Source organism: Bufo gargarizans, chromosome 2 (genome assembly GCF_014858855.1).
Source record: "Bufo gargarizans isolate SCDJY-AF-19 chromosome 2, ASM1485885v1, whole genome shotgun sequence".
NCBI classification, from domain to species: domain Eukaryota; kingdom Metazoa; phylum Chordata; class Amphibia; order Anura; family Bufonidae; genus Bufo; species Bufo gargarizans.
Genome location: NC_058081.1, coordinates 334,181,758 through 334,196,974, shown reverse-complemented (window position 1 = coordinate 334,196,974; position 15,217 = coordinate 334,181,758). Strand labels below are relative to the sequence as shown.

The 15,217-nt window shown below is 42.1% G+C and overlaps 1 pseudogene; it reads left to right on the top strand.

The window, feature by feature from the left end:
• The window catches only part of LOC122925882, a 2,558,103-nt pseudogene that overhangs the window by 801,442 nt on the left and 1,741,444 nt on the right, over positions 1–15,217 (top strand).

Sequence of the window (15,217 nt, the reverse complement as noted above, 5' to 3'; positions counted from 1 at the left end):
GGATGATTATACCGTCGAAGCGAAGGCACAGGAGGAGACGGGAAAGTAAGCAGAAGCGGGGCATCAATACTCGATTAAATAACCCCCCAAACAAGCAAGCACTACCCAGCCTGTTCGTCGCAAATACCCAGTCTATAGTGAACAAGATCGATGAGCTGAGACTGAGGATCTCATCTGATAGGATGAACACTTGTGCCTCATTTTTCACCAAAACCTGGCTAAATACTAACATCCCGGACGAGGCTATTGAACTTGCGGATCGGACTGCCTACCGAATGGATCGAACCGCTGAGTCCGGTAAGAATAAGGGAGGTGGAGTGTGTATTTAGGCTTGGTGTACCTCCACAGTCATTGCTGAACAATATTGCTCTGCTGATTTAGAACTTATGACACTTAAATGCAGACCGTTCTACTGTCCGAGGGAATTCACAGTTGTGTATCTCACCGTAGTTTATATTCCTCCACAAGCTAATGTTAAGCTGGCACTGTCCAAATTGCATGATATTACAAACAGTCTACAAAATATCCATCCAGATGGAGTGTTCATCTTAGCGGGTGATTTTAACCAAGCCAATCTCAAAACTGTGCTCCCCAAATTCTACCAGTTTGTTAAATTCCCAACTAGGGGGAGAAATACATTGGACCGTGTTTATTGCAACATAGCAAATGCTTATACAGCATCACCTAGATCGGATCACATTTCTTTGTTTTTAGCTCCAGCATACAAACCTCTTATCACCAGGATTAACCACTTACCGCTACGCTAACGCCGAAAGGCGTCATCTCTGCGGCGCTCCCAGGCTACGCTAACGCCGATTGGCGTCATCTCGCGTGAGCCGAGATTTCCTGTGAACGCGCGCACACAGGAGCGCGCGTTCACAGGAACGCATAGTGCACAAGTTCATCTGCAGCCTGCCGGCCGCGATCATTGGCTGGCAGGCTGTAGATTTTTGAATCGTCCAATGAAATGGTTATGTCAGACGCTATTTTGAAAATAGCGTCTGATATAACTGCTGCCTGGTCCTCTGGTGGTCCCTTTCGCTTGGATCGACCACCAGAGGACACAGGCAGCTCCGTAAGTAGCACCAAACACCACACTACACATTAGATATTACCCTGTCATTTATTAACCCCTTATTTAGCACCTGATCACCCATATTAGACTCCCTGATCACCCTGATCACCCCCTTGTCCACCCCCCTGTCATTGATCACCCCCCCTGTAAGGGTCCCTCATCCCTGCCAAGTAGTTAGCTACTTGCTAGGTAGTTTAGCGCCCACCGCACCGCACCGCAGTCACCGATTAGTCGCTGATTAGAGTCATCGCTGTCGCTAATCAGCACTAGTACTATATAGTATCTGTAAGTGATCAATACTGATCGCAATCAGATCTATATAAGTACATTAGGGTCACCTTAGGTTCTACAAAAAACGCAGTGTTCGCCCAATCAGGCCTGATCTTGTGCGCACACTTGCGTTCAGTCCGCCCCGCCGCAGTGACAGAATTTTTTTTTTCTGATCACTGCAAAAACACCGTAAAATCGCTGCGGCGCTATAAAGATCACTTTTGAGCTTTTTGGATCTTTATTAGCGATTGCAGCTTTACTTCGCAAGCACTCCCTTTTACTAAGCAGGTTTGATCTTTTTCCTGGGTAGTCTCAGAGGAATACCCCCTAAATTTAGTGAACCCAAAATGTCAAACAAGGGGTATTCCGCTGAAGAGGCCTACAGGATTCTGGCCGTGATGGATGAAAGCGATGGGGACGCCTCATCCGCTGAATCCAGTGGTTCAGAATATGAACCTGTAGACAGCAGTGGCACTCTAACGGCTAGTGAGGATGACGAGGTAGAGGTCCCTGCTACGGCCAGACGTACCCGATCCCATGTAAGAGTTCTGCCTACCCTGCATGATGATCCTCATTTGCAGCAGAGTGGTGCTAGCGCTGATCTTGTTTATGGTGCGGCATACACCAGCAGCGCAGCACAGCCTGGACCTTCTACCAGCACTGCCGTATTCCCTGGTGAAGTGGCGAGCACCAGAAGGGCAGTTCCAGCTGGTACGGTGGCACGTGCAATAACTCCCCTGTCGCAGCCACCGCGTTCACAGGCCCGTAGAACCCTTAGTCTCCCAGAGGTGCTGGCAAATCCTAATTGGCAATCCCCTGATTCCGCCGCACCCGTATTGCCCCCTTTCACCGCCCAGTCTGGAGTTCGCGTGGAGACGGCTCATTTAGGATCGGCCCTTCAGTTTTTTGAGCTGTTCTTCACCGCGGATCTCTATGACCTAGTTGTGGCAGAAACCAACCGCTACGCCACACAGTTTATTACCGCCAATCCGGAAAGCTTCTATGCCCAGCCTTTCCGGTGGAAACCAGTCACCGTTTCCGAGTTTAAATTTTTTTTGGGCCTTCTCCTCAGCATGGGTCTAACAAAAAAAAATGTATTGCGGTCATATTGGTCTAAAGACCCAATACATTTCATGCCCATGTTCTCTGCTGCAATGTCTAGGGCACGTTTTGAGGCCATCATGTGCTTTATGCATTTTACGGACAATAGCACCTGTCATCCAAGAGGCCACCCTGCTTATGACCGGCTCCATAAAATTCGGCCCCTCATAGACCATTTGTCATCCAGATTTGCAGATGCGTATACCCCTAATCAAAACATCTGCATAGACGAGTCCCTAGTACATTTTACCGGGCGCCTTGGCATAAAACAGTACATCCCCAGCAAGCGCGCCCGGTATGGGGTCAAACTGTATAAGCTCTGTGAAAGGGCCACAGGCTATACATATCGTTTTAGGGTCTATGAGGGAAAAGACTCAAAACTGGAGCCGGTCGGATGTCCTGACTACCTGGGGAGCAGTGGCAAGATTGTCTGGGACTTGGTGTCACCCTTACTCCACAAGGGGTACCACTTATACGTGGACAATTTTTACTCAAGCGTGGCCCTCTTTCGGCACTTACATCTAGTCGGAATTCAATGCTGTGGCACCGCGCGACCTAGTCGCCGGGGCTTCCCCCAACGGCTCGTTAGTACCCGACTTGCACGGGGGGAGAGGGCTGCCTTGTGTGACCAAGAACTGCTCGCGGTGAAGTGGAGGGACAAGAGGGACGTTTACCTTCTGTCCACCATTCACGCAGACACGACTGTCCAAATTGAACGGGCAACTGGAGTCATTGTGAAACCCCTCTCTGTCCACGACTATAACCTTCACATGGGAGGGGTGGACTTCAATGACCAGATGTTGGCTCCCTATTTAGTTTCCCGCAGAACCAGACGATGGTATAAGAAGGTGTCTGTTTATTTGATCCAATTGGCGATGTACAATAGTTTTGTTCTCTACAGTAAGGCTGGGAGAACAGGATCCTTCCTAAAATTCCAGGAAGAGATCATTTCGGAAATCCTGTATCCAGGAGGGTCCGTGCCCCAAGGCCCTGATGTAGTGAGCCGGCTACATGGCAGACACTTCCCGTCTGTCTATCCTGGTACCCTAACTCAACGTTCCACAAGAAAAAGATGTCGTGTCTGTAGCAGGGGTGGAATAAGGCGTGACACCACCTTTTTTTGTCCTGACTGTCCTGACCAGCCTGCCCTATGCATAGGGGAGTGTTTCCGCAAGTTCCACACTCAGGTACACTATTAGCATAGGGATTGCGTACACAGGACAGGCACACAGGGGTCTTAGGGCCCTTTCACACAGAGCTGCCACAAACCTCTCCTTTCACCTGGGACAAAGTGCATAATGTACTTCGCCGCATCTCTGGGCGATTTGCGCTTTGCACATTGTCCCATGGGGAAGGAGAGGTTTGTTCAATAAAGGTAAAAAAAAAAAAAACAAAAAAAAAAATCACCGGTAAGCAAAAAAGTTATTGTTCTGTTTCAAAAGTTTATAAAAGTTAATGTTAATAAATTTATTGCGTTGCGGCCTGTTTTTTTTTTTTTTTTTTTTTTTTTTTTTTTTTTTACCTTCTAGGTGGACCAAGCGATCAAGCAGCTGCAGCACTGATGTGCATTCTGACAGAAGCATTGCGCTGCTGTCAGATTACACAAAAGTCAGTGTATGCGGCGCTGCAAGACGAGATTTCTACTCTGCAGTAACAGATACGTTTGCCGAGGCATACGAGCTGAGGAGGAGGCGGCGTTCCTATGCTTTGGCAAACACTTTGTATATATAAAAAAATATAAAAAATCCCGGCAATGATTTATTCATCCACATCGATTGATGTGAATGGAGAAATCGGGTTTGCCAGGGCATACGAGCTAAGTGGGTATGGATGTAGGGCGGAGCTCCTATGTCCTGGCAGACGCCTTTCCCCTCCTTTTTTTTTTGGGCAGAGATTTTTTTCATCCACATTGATCGATGCGAATGAAGAAATCTGTGCCGTTCATTTTTTTCTTTCAGCCCAGAGGCTGAACGGGAAAAAAATCTCATTACCTGTATGCTCAATATAAGGAGAATAGCAGAAACTCCTAATGCTGGCCATACATGTAATGATTGCGGAGACCCTCAAATGCCAGGGCAGTACAAACACCCCACAACTGACCCCATTTCGGAAAGAAGACACCCCAAGGTATTTGCTGAGGGGCATATTGAGTCCATGAAAGTTTTAAATTTTTGACCCAAGTTAGCGGAAATTGAGACTTTGTGAGAAAAAAACTAAAAAAAAATCAATTTCCGCTAACTTATGCCAAAAATGTTTTTTTCTATGAACTCGCCATGCCCCTCATTGAATACCTTGGGGTGTCTTCTTTCCAAAATGGGGTCACATGTGGGGTATTTATACTGCCCTGGCTTTTTAGGGGCCCTAAAGCGTGAGAAGAAGTCTGGGACCGAAATGTCTAAAAATGCCCTCCTAAAAGGAATTTGGGCACCTTTGCGCATCTAGGCTGCAAAAAAGTGTCACACATGTGGTATCGCCGTACTCAGGAGAAGTTGGGGAATGTGTTTTGGGGTGTCATTTTACATATACCCATGCTGGGTGAGATAAATATCTTGGCAAAAGACAACATTTCCCATTTTTTTATACAAAGTTGGCATTTGACCAAGATATTTATCTCACCCAGCATGGGTATATGTAAAATTACACCCCAAAACACATTCCCCAACTTCTCCCGAGTACGGCGATACCAGATGTGTGACACTTTTTTGCAGCCTAGGTGGGCAAAGGGGCACACATTCCAAAGAGCACCTTTCGGATTTCGCAGGCCATTTTTTACAGATTTTGATTTCACACTACTTCTCACGCATATGGTCCCCTAAATTGCCAGGGCAGTATAACTACCCCACAAGTGACCCCATTTTGGAAAGAAGACACCCCAAGGTATTCCGTGAGGGGCATGGCGAGTTCCTAGAATTTTTTATTTTTTGTCACAAGTTAGCGGAAAATGATGATTTTTTTATTTTTATTTTTTTCCTTACAAAGTCTCATATTCCACTAACTTGCGACAAAAAATAAAAAATTCTAGGAACTCGCCATGCCCCTCACGGAATACCTTGGGGTGTCTTCTTTCCAAAATGGGGTCACCTGTGGCTTAGTTATACTGCCCTGGCAATTTAGGGGCCCAAATGTGTAAGAAGTAGTTTGAAATCAAAATCTGTAAAAAATGGCTGGTGAAATCCTAAAGGTGCTCTTTGGAATGTGTGCCCCTTTGCCCACCTAGGCTGCCAAAAGGTGTCACACATCTGGTATCGCCGTACTCAGGAGAAGTTGGGGAATGTGTTTTGGGGTGTCATTTTATATATACCCATGCTGGGTGAGAGAAATATCTTGGCAAAAGACAACATTTCCCATTTTTTTATACAAAGTTGGCATTTGACCAAGATATTTATCTCACCCAGCATGGGTATATGTAAAATTACACCCCAAAACACATTCCCCAACTTCTCCCGAGTACGGCGATACCAGATGTGTGACACTTTTTTGCAGCCTAGGTGGGCAAAGGGGCACACATTCCAAAGAGCCCCTTTCGGATTTCGCAGGCCATTTTTTACAGATTTTGATTTCACACTACTTCTCACGCATATGGTCCCCTAAATTGCCAGGGCAGTATAACTACCCCACAAGTGACCCCATTTTGGAAAGAAGACACCTCAAGGTATTTCGTGAGGGGCATGGCGAGTTTCTAGAATTTTTTATTTTTTGTCACAAGTTAGTGGAATATGAGACTTTGTAAGAAAAAAATAAAATAAAAAATAAATCATCATTTTCCGCTAACTTGTGACAAAAATCAGTCACAATCACTATGCCCATCAGCGAATACCTTAGGGTGTCTACTTTCCGAAATGGGGTCATTTGTGGGGTTTTTCTATTGTCTGGGCATTGTAGAACCTCAGGAAACATGACAGGTGCTCAGAAAGTCAGAGCTGTTTCAAAAAGCGGAAATTCACATTTTTGTACCATAGTTTGTAAACGCTATAACTTTTACCCAAACCATTTTTTTTTTACCCAAACATTTTTTTTTATCAAAGACATGTAGAACAATAAATTTAGCGAAAAATTTATATATGGATGTCGTTTTTTCTGCAAAATTTTACAACTGAAAGTGAAAAATGTCATTTTTTTGCAAAAAAATCGTTAAATTTCAATTAATAACAAAAAAAGTAAAAATGTCAGCAGCAATGAAATACCACCAAATGAAAGCTCTATTAGTGAGAAGAAAAGGAGTTAAAATTAATTTGGGTGGTAAGTTGCATGACTGAGCAATAAACTGCTAAAGTTGTGGAGTGCCGATTTGTAAAAAAGGGCCTGGTCACTAGGGGGGTATAAACCTGTGGTCCTTAAGTGGTTAAGCCTACTTTGCATACAATCAGAGTTTGGCCTGAAGGAGCCACAATGAGACTAGGAGGCAGCTACAAAGGAAAATCACACAGACTTAAACATATATGCCTCCTCTGTCCTATCCTATATTAAATTTTGCATAGACAATGTCACTGATACCAAAATCATTTGGACCTTCCCAAATAGGAAACCATGGGTAAACAGAAATGTTCAAAACCTTTTGAAGGCATGTGACATTGCTTTCCAAAAGGGAGACCCAGAGAAGTACAAAACAGCCAGGTCCAATCTGAAGAGGGGCATTAAGGAGGCGAAGCACTGCTACAAAACTAAAATACAACATAATTTTACAAGCTCTGATTCCCTACGCATGTGGCAGGGTATCAAGTCCATTACGAATTATAAGAGCAACACCTGTTCTATCAACACTTGAAATTCTCTCTCTCCTGATGACCTAAATCATTTTTCTGCACGATTTGACAAAGACAATGAGCTGCCTATCATCAAATTTGCCCAGGAAGAGGCTCCATCATGTCCCCTGATGCTGAGAGCACATGAGGTAGAATGGGCCTTAAACCACATTAATCCCCACAAAGCAGCTGGCCCTGATGAAGTTCCTGGAAAAGTCCTAACAAACTGTGCTAAACAGCTGAAAACAGTGTTTACCAGTATGTTTAACAGCTCACTAGAGCAGGCCATTGTCCCCACTTGCCTGAAGTCCTCCACAATTGTCCCAATTCCAAAACAGGCCGGGGTAAAGACCTTAAGTGATTACCGCCCAGTGGCTCTCACTCCTATTGCTATGAAGTACTTTGAACAACTTGTCCTCAGGCACATGAAGAGCAAGATCTGCACCTCCATGGACCAATACCAGTTTGCTTACAGAGCACATAGGTCAACTGAGGATGCTGTCTCACTTGCCCTTCACACTGCGCTGTCACACCTGGAGCAGAGAGAGACAGCTATGTGCGGATGCTGTTCATTGATTACAGCTTGGCCTTTAACACCATCCCTCCTAACAAGTTGGCAACGAAACTGAACAACTTGGGTCTCAGCTCACACCTGTGCAACTAGATACTGGATTTTCTTACAAAAAGACCACAAATCGTACGCATGGGCAAGCACTTTTCTTCATCCTTAACACTAAACACTGGGGTACCGCAAGGCTGTGTGTTGAGCCCTCTCCTTTACTCCCTCTTCACAAATGACTGTAAACCTATTCACAATACCAATACCATTATAAAATTTGCAGATGAGACGACCGTGATAGGCCTAATCTCCAACAATGATGAAACAGCCTATAGGAAAAAGGTTGAGAACCTAGAGAGATGGTGTAAGAACAACAACCTCATTCTCAATACCAAGAAAACAAAGGAGCTAATTCTGGATTTTAGGAAGAAGAAACAAAATGGACACTATCTTATTAGCATTAATGATGGAAACGTGGAGATAGTTCAAAGTTTCAGATTCTTGGGAGTTCATATTAGTCAGGACCTGTCATGGATAAAAAACACAACAGAAATTACCAAAAAAGGCCTTCAGAGGCTTTATTTTCTGAGGAGTCTGAATAAAGCACAACTCCCAAAACAGCTGCTAGTCAATTTTTGCAGGTGCACCATAGAATCTGTTATCACATACTGCATTGCAGTGTGGTACTCCGGCTGCTCTTCTGAGGACAAGAACACCCTCAAGCGCATCATCAGAATGGCTGGCAGAATTACTGGTACTCAGTTACCATCACTGGATGACATCTTCACTGCTCGCTGCAGCAACAGGGCAAAAATTATCTGCGGGGATCCAACTCACCCCGGCCACAGCCTTTTCATTCCCCTACCCTCTGGTAGGCGTCTTAGAGTCCTACATGCCCGCACCACTAGGCTGAAGAACAGCTTTTACCCCAAAGCAATCAGTCTTCTAAATTATCGGAGATTATTGCCCCTTCCTAGGATAGAAACTACCATAGACTGAAAGTGACTGCTGCCTTCATGACCCCATGATGACCTCTTATCTGCAGTGGTGTCTGAATCAGTGTGTATATATACTCATAAGCACTTCCTATTTTGCTCTTGCTATATATATGCTGTGAACTGTGAATAGTAATGCCTTCTAGTGCAATGTTTTGTTTTTTTTCTAGTGCAATGCTTTAGTTTAAATGTCAATTTTTGTTCCTCTGTCCATGGCATCTAGGATTGCTCCAAACAACATTTCATTGTATTGTACATTGTATTACATTGTATTGTACAGTGACAATGACGGCATCTTATCTTGTTTTCTTGCAAAAATCAGCAATCGGAAAATTTACTATAAAAATTCGCTCAACACTACTCCTAAAGTCAAAGATTTTATAACTTTTCATTGGCCTACAAGCAAGAAGCAGTGAGGGATCATGGGTATTGATGAAAAAAAATCTAGAATATTCGTGATTATGAAGATATAGCACTATATTCTAGATATTCACAAATTCTTGAAGTGCCAATATTTGCAATAAAAATTAGCAATTAGAATATTTCCGATCAACACTAAGTGTTGCGGGTAAAATCACCTATTCAGCGGTGTAGCAGTTTTTTGTTAAGCTGCCAGAGGAGGTGAACATGGCCATTTGCCGAATCTGTGGGCAGAAGGTGCAGCGTGGCCAGGGTGTCAATGATGGCACCACAGCACTGCTTCAACATATGCAGTGTCACCACAAATTTCCCTGGGAGAACCGTGGCTCCGATGTGGTGGTCCAGCCTGCCGCAGCAACCGCTGCATTACCCAGTGGCATGCTCCCGATTTAAGGCAGTTAAGGCTCCACCACCTCAGCCAAAGGGAGCTGTCTGTCCTTCCCAACATCTGCTGGTCCTGATGCTCCTGCTCCTCCTCATCAGTCATTCCATCAGCAATCGATCACTGAAGCGATTGTCAAGAGGTGAAGGTGCTCCTGTCCAAGTTGCTGGTGCTGCAGTACCTCCCTTTCCAAGTAGTGGACTCTGCACCTTTCAGAGAACTGATGGCTTGTGCCAAGCCGAGATGAAGAGTCAAAAGCCGTCATTTCTTTGCCAAAGTACTAGCCCTGCACAAATATGTAGCACAGAAGGTGGGCCAGTCCTTGATCCTGTCAGTGTCTGTCAAAGTTCATGGCAGCCCCGACATGTGGAGCTGTAACTACGGTCAAGGACAATATATGTCCTTTACGGCCCACTGGGTAAATAGGATTTCTGCCCAGTCAAACCAGCAACTTGGCCAGGTGACGCCGCTTTCGCCTCCACGGTCTCACGCCGTTGGTCCTGTGACAATTTCTGCCTCAGCCTCCTCATCCACCACCATGTCGTCAGTCTCCACTGCAGGGACAATTCACAATGCTCCTCCAGCATACCACATGTGCAGGATACCAAGATGCAATTAACATCCCATCTCTACTCGAGTAGCCCCGCATGCAAAGATGGCTTCACTATTGTCCCTTTCCTTTTGCACTAGCAATTGTTCTCCACAGTCCTGGTCAACCATTCCCATTCTTCTCAGAAGCACTGGTTGAGGAAGTAATCCCTTGAGTCATCTGTTTATTGTAATGTTGCACAATATATTGTATTTTTTGTTTCCTGCTTTTATAGTAATATCATTGTAAACGCTCTAGCTTAAACCTACAAGAAACCTTTACATGTCATTGAGCAGAGCAAGGCAATTATAACTTTATTTGTACAAAGATGTGATAGATATTTCAATTATATTTTGTGCAATATTTTTTGGTTTACTAGTGTTGTTCTTTTTTTGATCGAGAGAATAATGAAACTTTATCTTCATGAAGTTATGAACAATGCTATTAAAGCATACACTGAGTCTCCAAGGAAAGAATGGGTTCTCCACTGGCCTGGTCAGGTCATCTTAGCATCAAGTATGGTGCATTGGACCATGGAGGTTTCAAAGGTAATTGGACTTAATATGTACAGTTAGGTCCATTTATATTTGGACAGATACAACATTTTTCTAATTTTTGTTCTGTACATTACCACAATGGATTTTGAACAAAACAATTCAGATGCAGTTGACGTTCAGACTTTCAGTGGGTTGAACAAAATACATAAAAATGTAAGGAACTAAATCATTTTTTAAACTCAATCCCTTAATTTCAGGGGCTCAAAAGTAATTGGGCAAATTAAATAAGTGTAAATAAAATGTTAATTTCTAATACTTGGTTGAAAACCCTTTGATGGCAATGACTGTCTGAATTATTGAACTCGTGGACATCACCAGATGCTGTGTTTCCTCCTTTTTAATGCTCTGCCAGGCCTTTACTGCAGCTGTTTTCATTTGCTGTTTTTTTGTGGGCCTTATGTCTGAAGTTTAGTCTTTAACAAGTGAAATGCATGCTCTATTGGGTTCAGATCAGTTGACTGACTTGGCCATTCAAGAATATTTCACTTCTTTATAGCTGTAAAGAATAAATCAAGGCAACTGAACGTACTGTAGATTTCTTGAAAAAGTTTCACTCGTTCTTCCAACGAGCTTTCTCAATTCTGAGTGATTGTACAAAAATTCTGGGAATAAATATGTAACTGGATCCACATCTGGCAATTATACCCAGCATTGGATCAAAGGTGTTGATTCCATTATCCTAATTGGAGTCAGTAGGTGATAAAGACTTCCCAGAAAAAGGTGTCAAGACAGCATTGTATGTGGCAGACAATAGATGTCTAACCCCCCCACCTCTATTCAAGCTTGGCTTCTCCATTTTTACGTAGATGGCCTCCTTCACTCCTCGTTTGTACCAATCGGCCTCCTTATCCAAAACACGTATGGCTCAGCATAGAAGAGCCAAAACCTCTGGTCAAGATTCAGCCGTGTACTTACATCTAAAAGAAACAGGTCACACCTTTGAAGAGTCAAAGTCAAGTACGTGTCTTTATCACCTACTGACTCCAATTAGGAGTCATTGTTAGAGTTGAGTGAACCCGAACTGCAAAGTTGGCACACAGTTCAGGGTACATAAGTGAATTTTTAACCCTTAGTAGCATAACTAATTTTAGCCTTAAGGACCATTTTTCTTCAATTTAGCTGTATGAGACATGTAATTTTAACATTATTTTGCCAGATTTATCTTTATGGCGTTCACTGTATAGCAAAAATTACATGATAACTTTATTCTGTTGGAAACTATAATTACAATGTTGCCAAATTTATATATTTTTGATATTTTCTCTATGCAGCCTGTTATCTCCTCCACTGACCATCCCTCTTCCAGACTAGCTGGGATCACAGGCAACTGAAAGGGAAATGGCTACTTTAACGCATCATATCTTGGGCTGGGTAGAGATATGAACTAGGTCTTGTTTGAAAGCTGACAGTCTAAGCTTTAAATAAAATCCACAATTACACCATTATCTTTACTTTAGGATTGGGTCAGGAATAACACCTGCTTTCACTTTCACCTATCACTCCTTACCATATTCTAACAGATATATCCCCCAAAGTAGAGGAGATAATGCTGTGATTCATTTTTTTATATTTTAACGCATAGGCTGTCACCTTTCAAACAAGATCAGGACCATATCCCTAGCTGCTACAGTTCCCAATTTATGAGAGGTTAAGTCACCCACCCACCTAGCTTCCCAAGCTCTGCTTGGGCTGAACTGTTAGTTCCTTTTCTCAAAAGAGTTAATATTAATTTGTGTTACAGAGCTGTCTTATGGCACTATCCCACAACACATAGGATGACTACAGTACATAGTACAAAATCACAGAAACTTATTGTGCCTTCATTTCTATTATCTTTGTCTATGCATTTTGTCTTACCTATTAAGATATTCCAAGGTATACAATGAAATCAAAGAAAACATGTTCGAAAAATCGCTTATATATTGTGTAAGGCATTTTACTATGTCTAAGGTATTTAAATATTTTTCTGTGCAGTCATTTTTTTTTTCATTTTAGTACATTCTAATGCAAGTCATTAAATATTTTAAACGCTAAATTGAAAATAATGATAGTGAAGAATACTTTTATTTTTAACTTGACCTGATCAAGTTGTCTTAATATCGAGTAATCCAATACATTTGTACTGAACCATGACTATTTATAGCAATAGTTGTCAATTAACATACAACTCAACAAATCTGAAATAAGATTTCTCATAACCTATGACAAAAAATATGTTATTAAAGAATAAAAGTTAAAGGTTTTATACAGTGCATGTCTGAGAGCGCAGTCATGCACATCAAAATTCTTTTGGCTGTTAACCTCTACAAAGGTTATTCAATAGACGTTTACTCAGGAGGAACTGAATTGTTACTGTATGTCGAGAATAGTAAAAATTAAGTACTTTAAATTCCGGCCCAGGGCACACATTAGGTCTATAGCATATACCTATGATGGAAGTGCTATATTTTTTTTTGTGTCTATCAATTTTAAAACTCATCTAATAAATCATTTAACAGTACTACTATAAATAGGCTGAATGAGAGTCCACTTCAGTAGTTTCTAATGTACTTGGTACAGCAATAGTAAATCATATAGCTTCAGTAAGTCAGATCTGTGTTTGCTAGCTACCGTAACTTTAGAAGTTTAGGTCTGAGAATATTTACAAGTAGGAGTATTGAGATATGGGTGTATGTGTTGTTATAAAATGTCTTCACTAAGCTTTTGGCAAAACGAAATGTATTTTGGCAAAAACAATATTTATTTTGAGCAAAACCCAAATAAAATAAAAAAAATACAACATAAACAATCTTCAGAGGTAGTAGGGGTATTTGCAGCTACCTTGGTTGCAAGTTTTTCTCTATGTTGGGCATGCACCATTCTTAGGGACTCCTCTCATCCTGCCAATAAACTCTTCCAGTTGCTTCCTTCAAGAAAGGCGCTACAGGACCCTTCATACTAAAGCCAGCAGGTTTAGGAACAGTTTCTTCCCCACAGCTGTCACACTACTGAACTCAGTCCCTTGCTGAACCCTTTAATCTATACTCACTTAACCCTCTACACTCCTCCTCCCTGCATTCCTTCCTATGACCATGACTGTCATTCATTCATAACATTCACGGTATGTTCATATTGGTTACTGCTATAGTTGGGACATTGTCATAGCTTAAGTCCGTACAATACATTGTTCACTATTACAGTCTGTCCATAGCGCTACTCTTCCCCTTCTGAAGCTATATTTATAGCATTCTGCAGATCTGTTTACTATACATCTGTAAATTTGTATATATGTAGCACATCTGTATAACTGTTCATAGTACATCTGTATACTTGTTCATAGTACTTCTGTGTATTCACCGTCTGTATAACAATAGAAAAGATTATAAGTATCTATGTATACATCAGCACATCTGTATATCTGTATACAGTTGCAAGAAAAAGTATGTGAACCCTTTGGAATGATATGGATTTCTGTACAAATTGGTCAGAAATGTGATCTGATCTTCATCTAAGTCACAACAATAGACAATCAGAGTCTGCTTAAACTAATAACACACAAATAATTAAATGTTACCATGTTTTTATTGAACACACCAAGTAAAAATTCACAGTGCAGGTGGAAAAAGTATGTGAACCCTTGGATTTAATAACTGGTTGAAGCTCCTTTGGCAGCAATAATTTCTACCAAACGTTTCCTGTAGTTGCAGATCAGACGTGCACAACGGTCAGGAGTAATTCTTGACCATTCCTCTTTACAGAACTGTTTCAGTTCAGCAATATTCTTGGGATGTCTGGTGTGAATCGCTTTCTTGAGGTCATGCCACAGCATCTCAATCCGGTTGAGGTCAGGACTCTGACTGGGCCACTCTAGAAAGCGTATTTTCTTCTGACTAAGCCATTCTGTTGTTGGGGTCGTATGGTCGTTGTCCTGTTGCAACACCCATCTTCTGTTGAGCTTCAGCTGGTGGAAAGATGGCCTTAAGTTCTCCTGCAAAATGTCTTGATAAACTTGGAAATTCATTTTTCCTTTGATGATATCAATCCATCCAGGTCCTGACACAGCAGAGCAGCCCTAAACCATGATGCCCCCACCACCATACTTCACAGTTGGGTTTAGGTTTTGATGTTGGTGCGCTGTGCCTCTTTTTTCTACACATATAGTGTTGTGTGTTTCTTCCAAACTACTCAACTTTGGTTTTATCTGTCCAAAGAATATTTTGCCAGTACTGCTGTGGAACATCCAGGTGCTCTTGTGCAAACTGTAAAAGTGCAGCAATGTTTTTTTTTTTTGGACAGCAGTGGCTTCCTCTGTGGTATCCTCCCATGAAATACATTATTGTTTAGTGTTTTACGTACTTCTGATTAGATTCAAACTATATTTTATTGCCCTGTACTTTACATATGTAATGACAATAAAGTTGAATCAAATGAAAATCAAATCAGTATCCCATTCTCTGCACTAGCACATTCCACACAGAGCCCAGGATTATATAGTCTAGAAGGGACACACACAATAAATTTATAATACATAAATATTATAAGTGAACC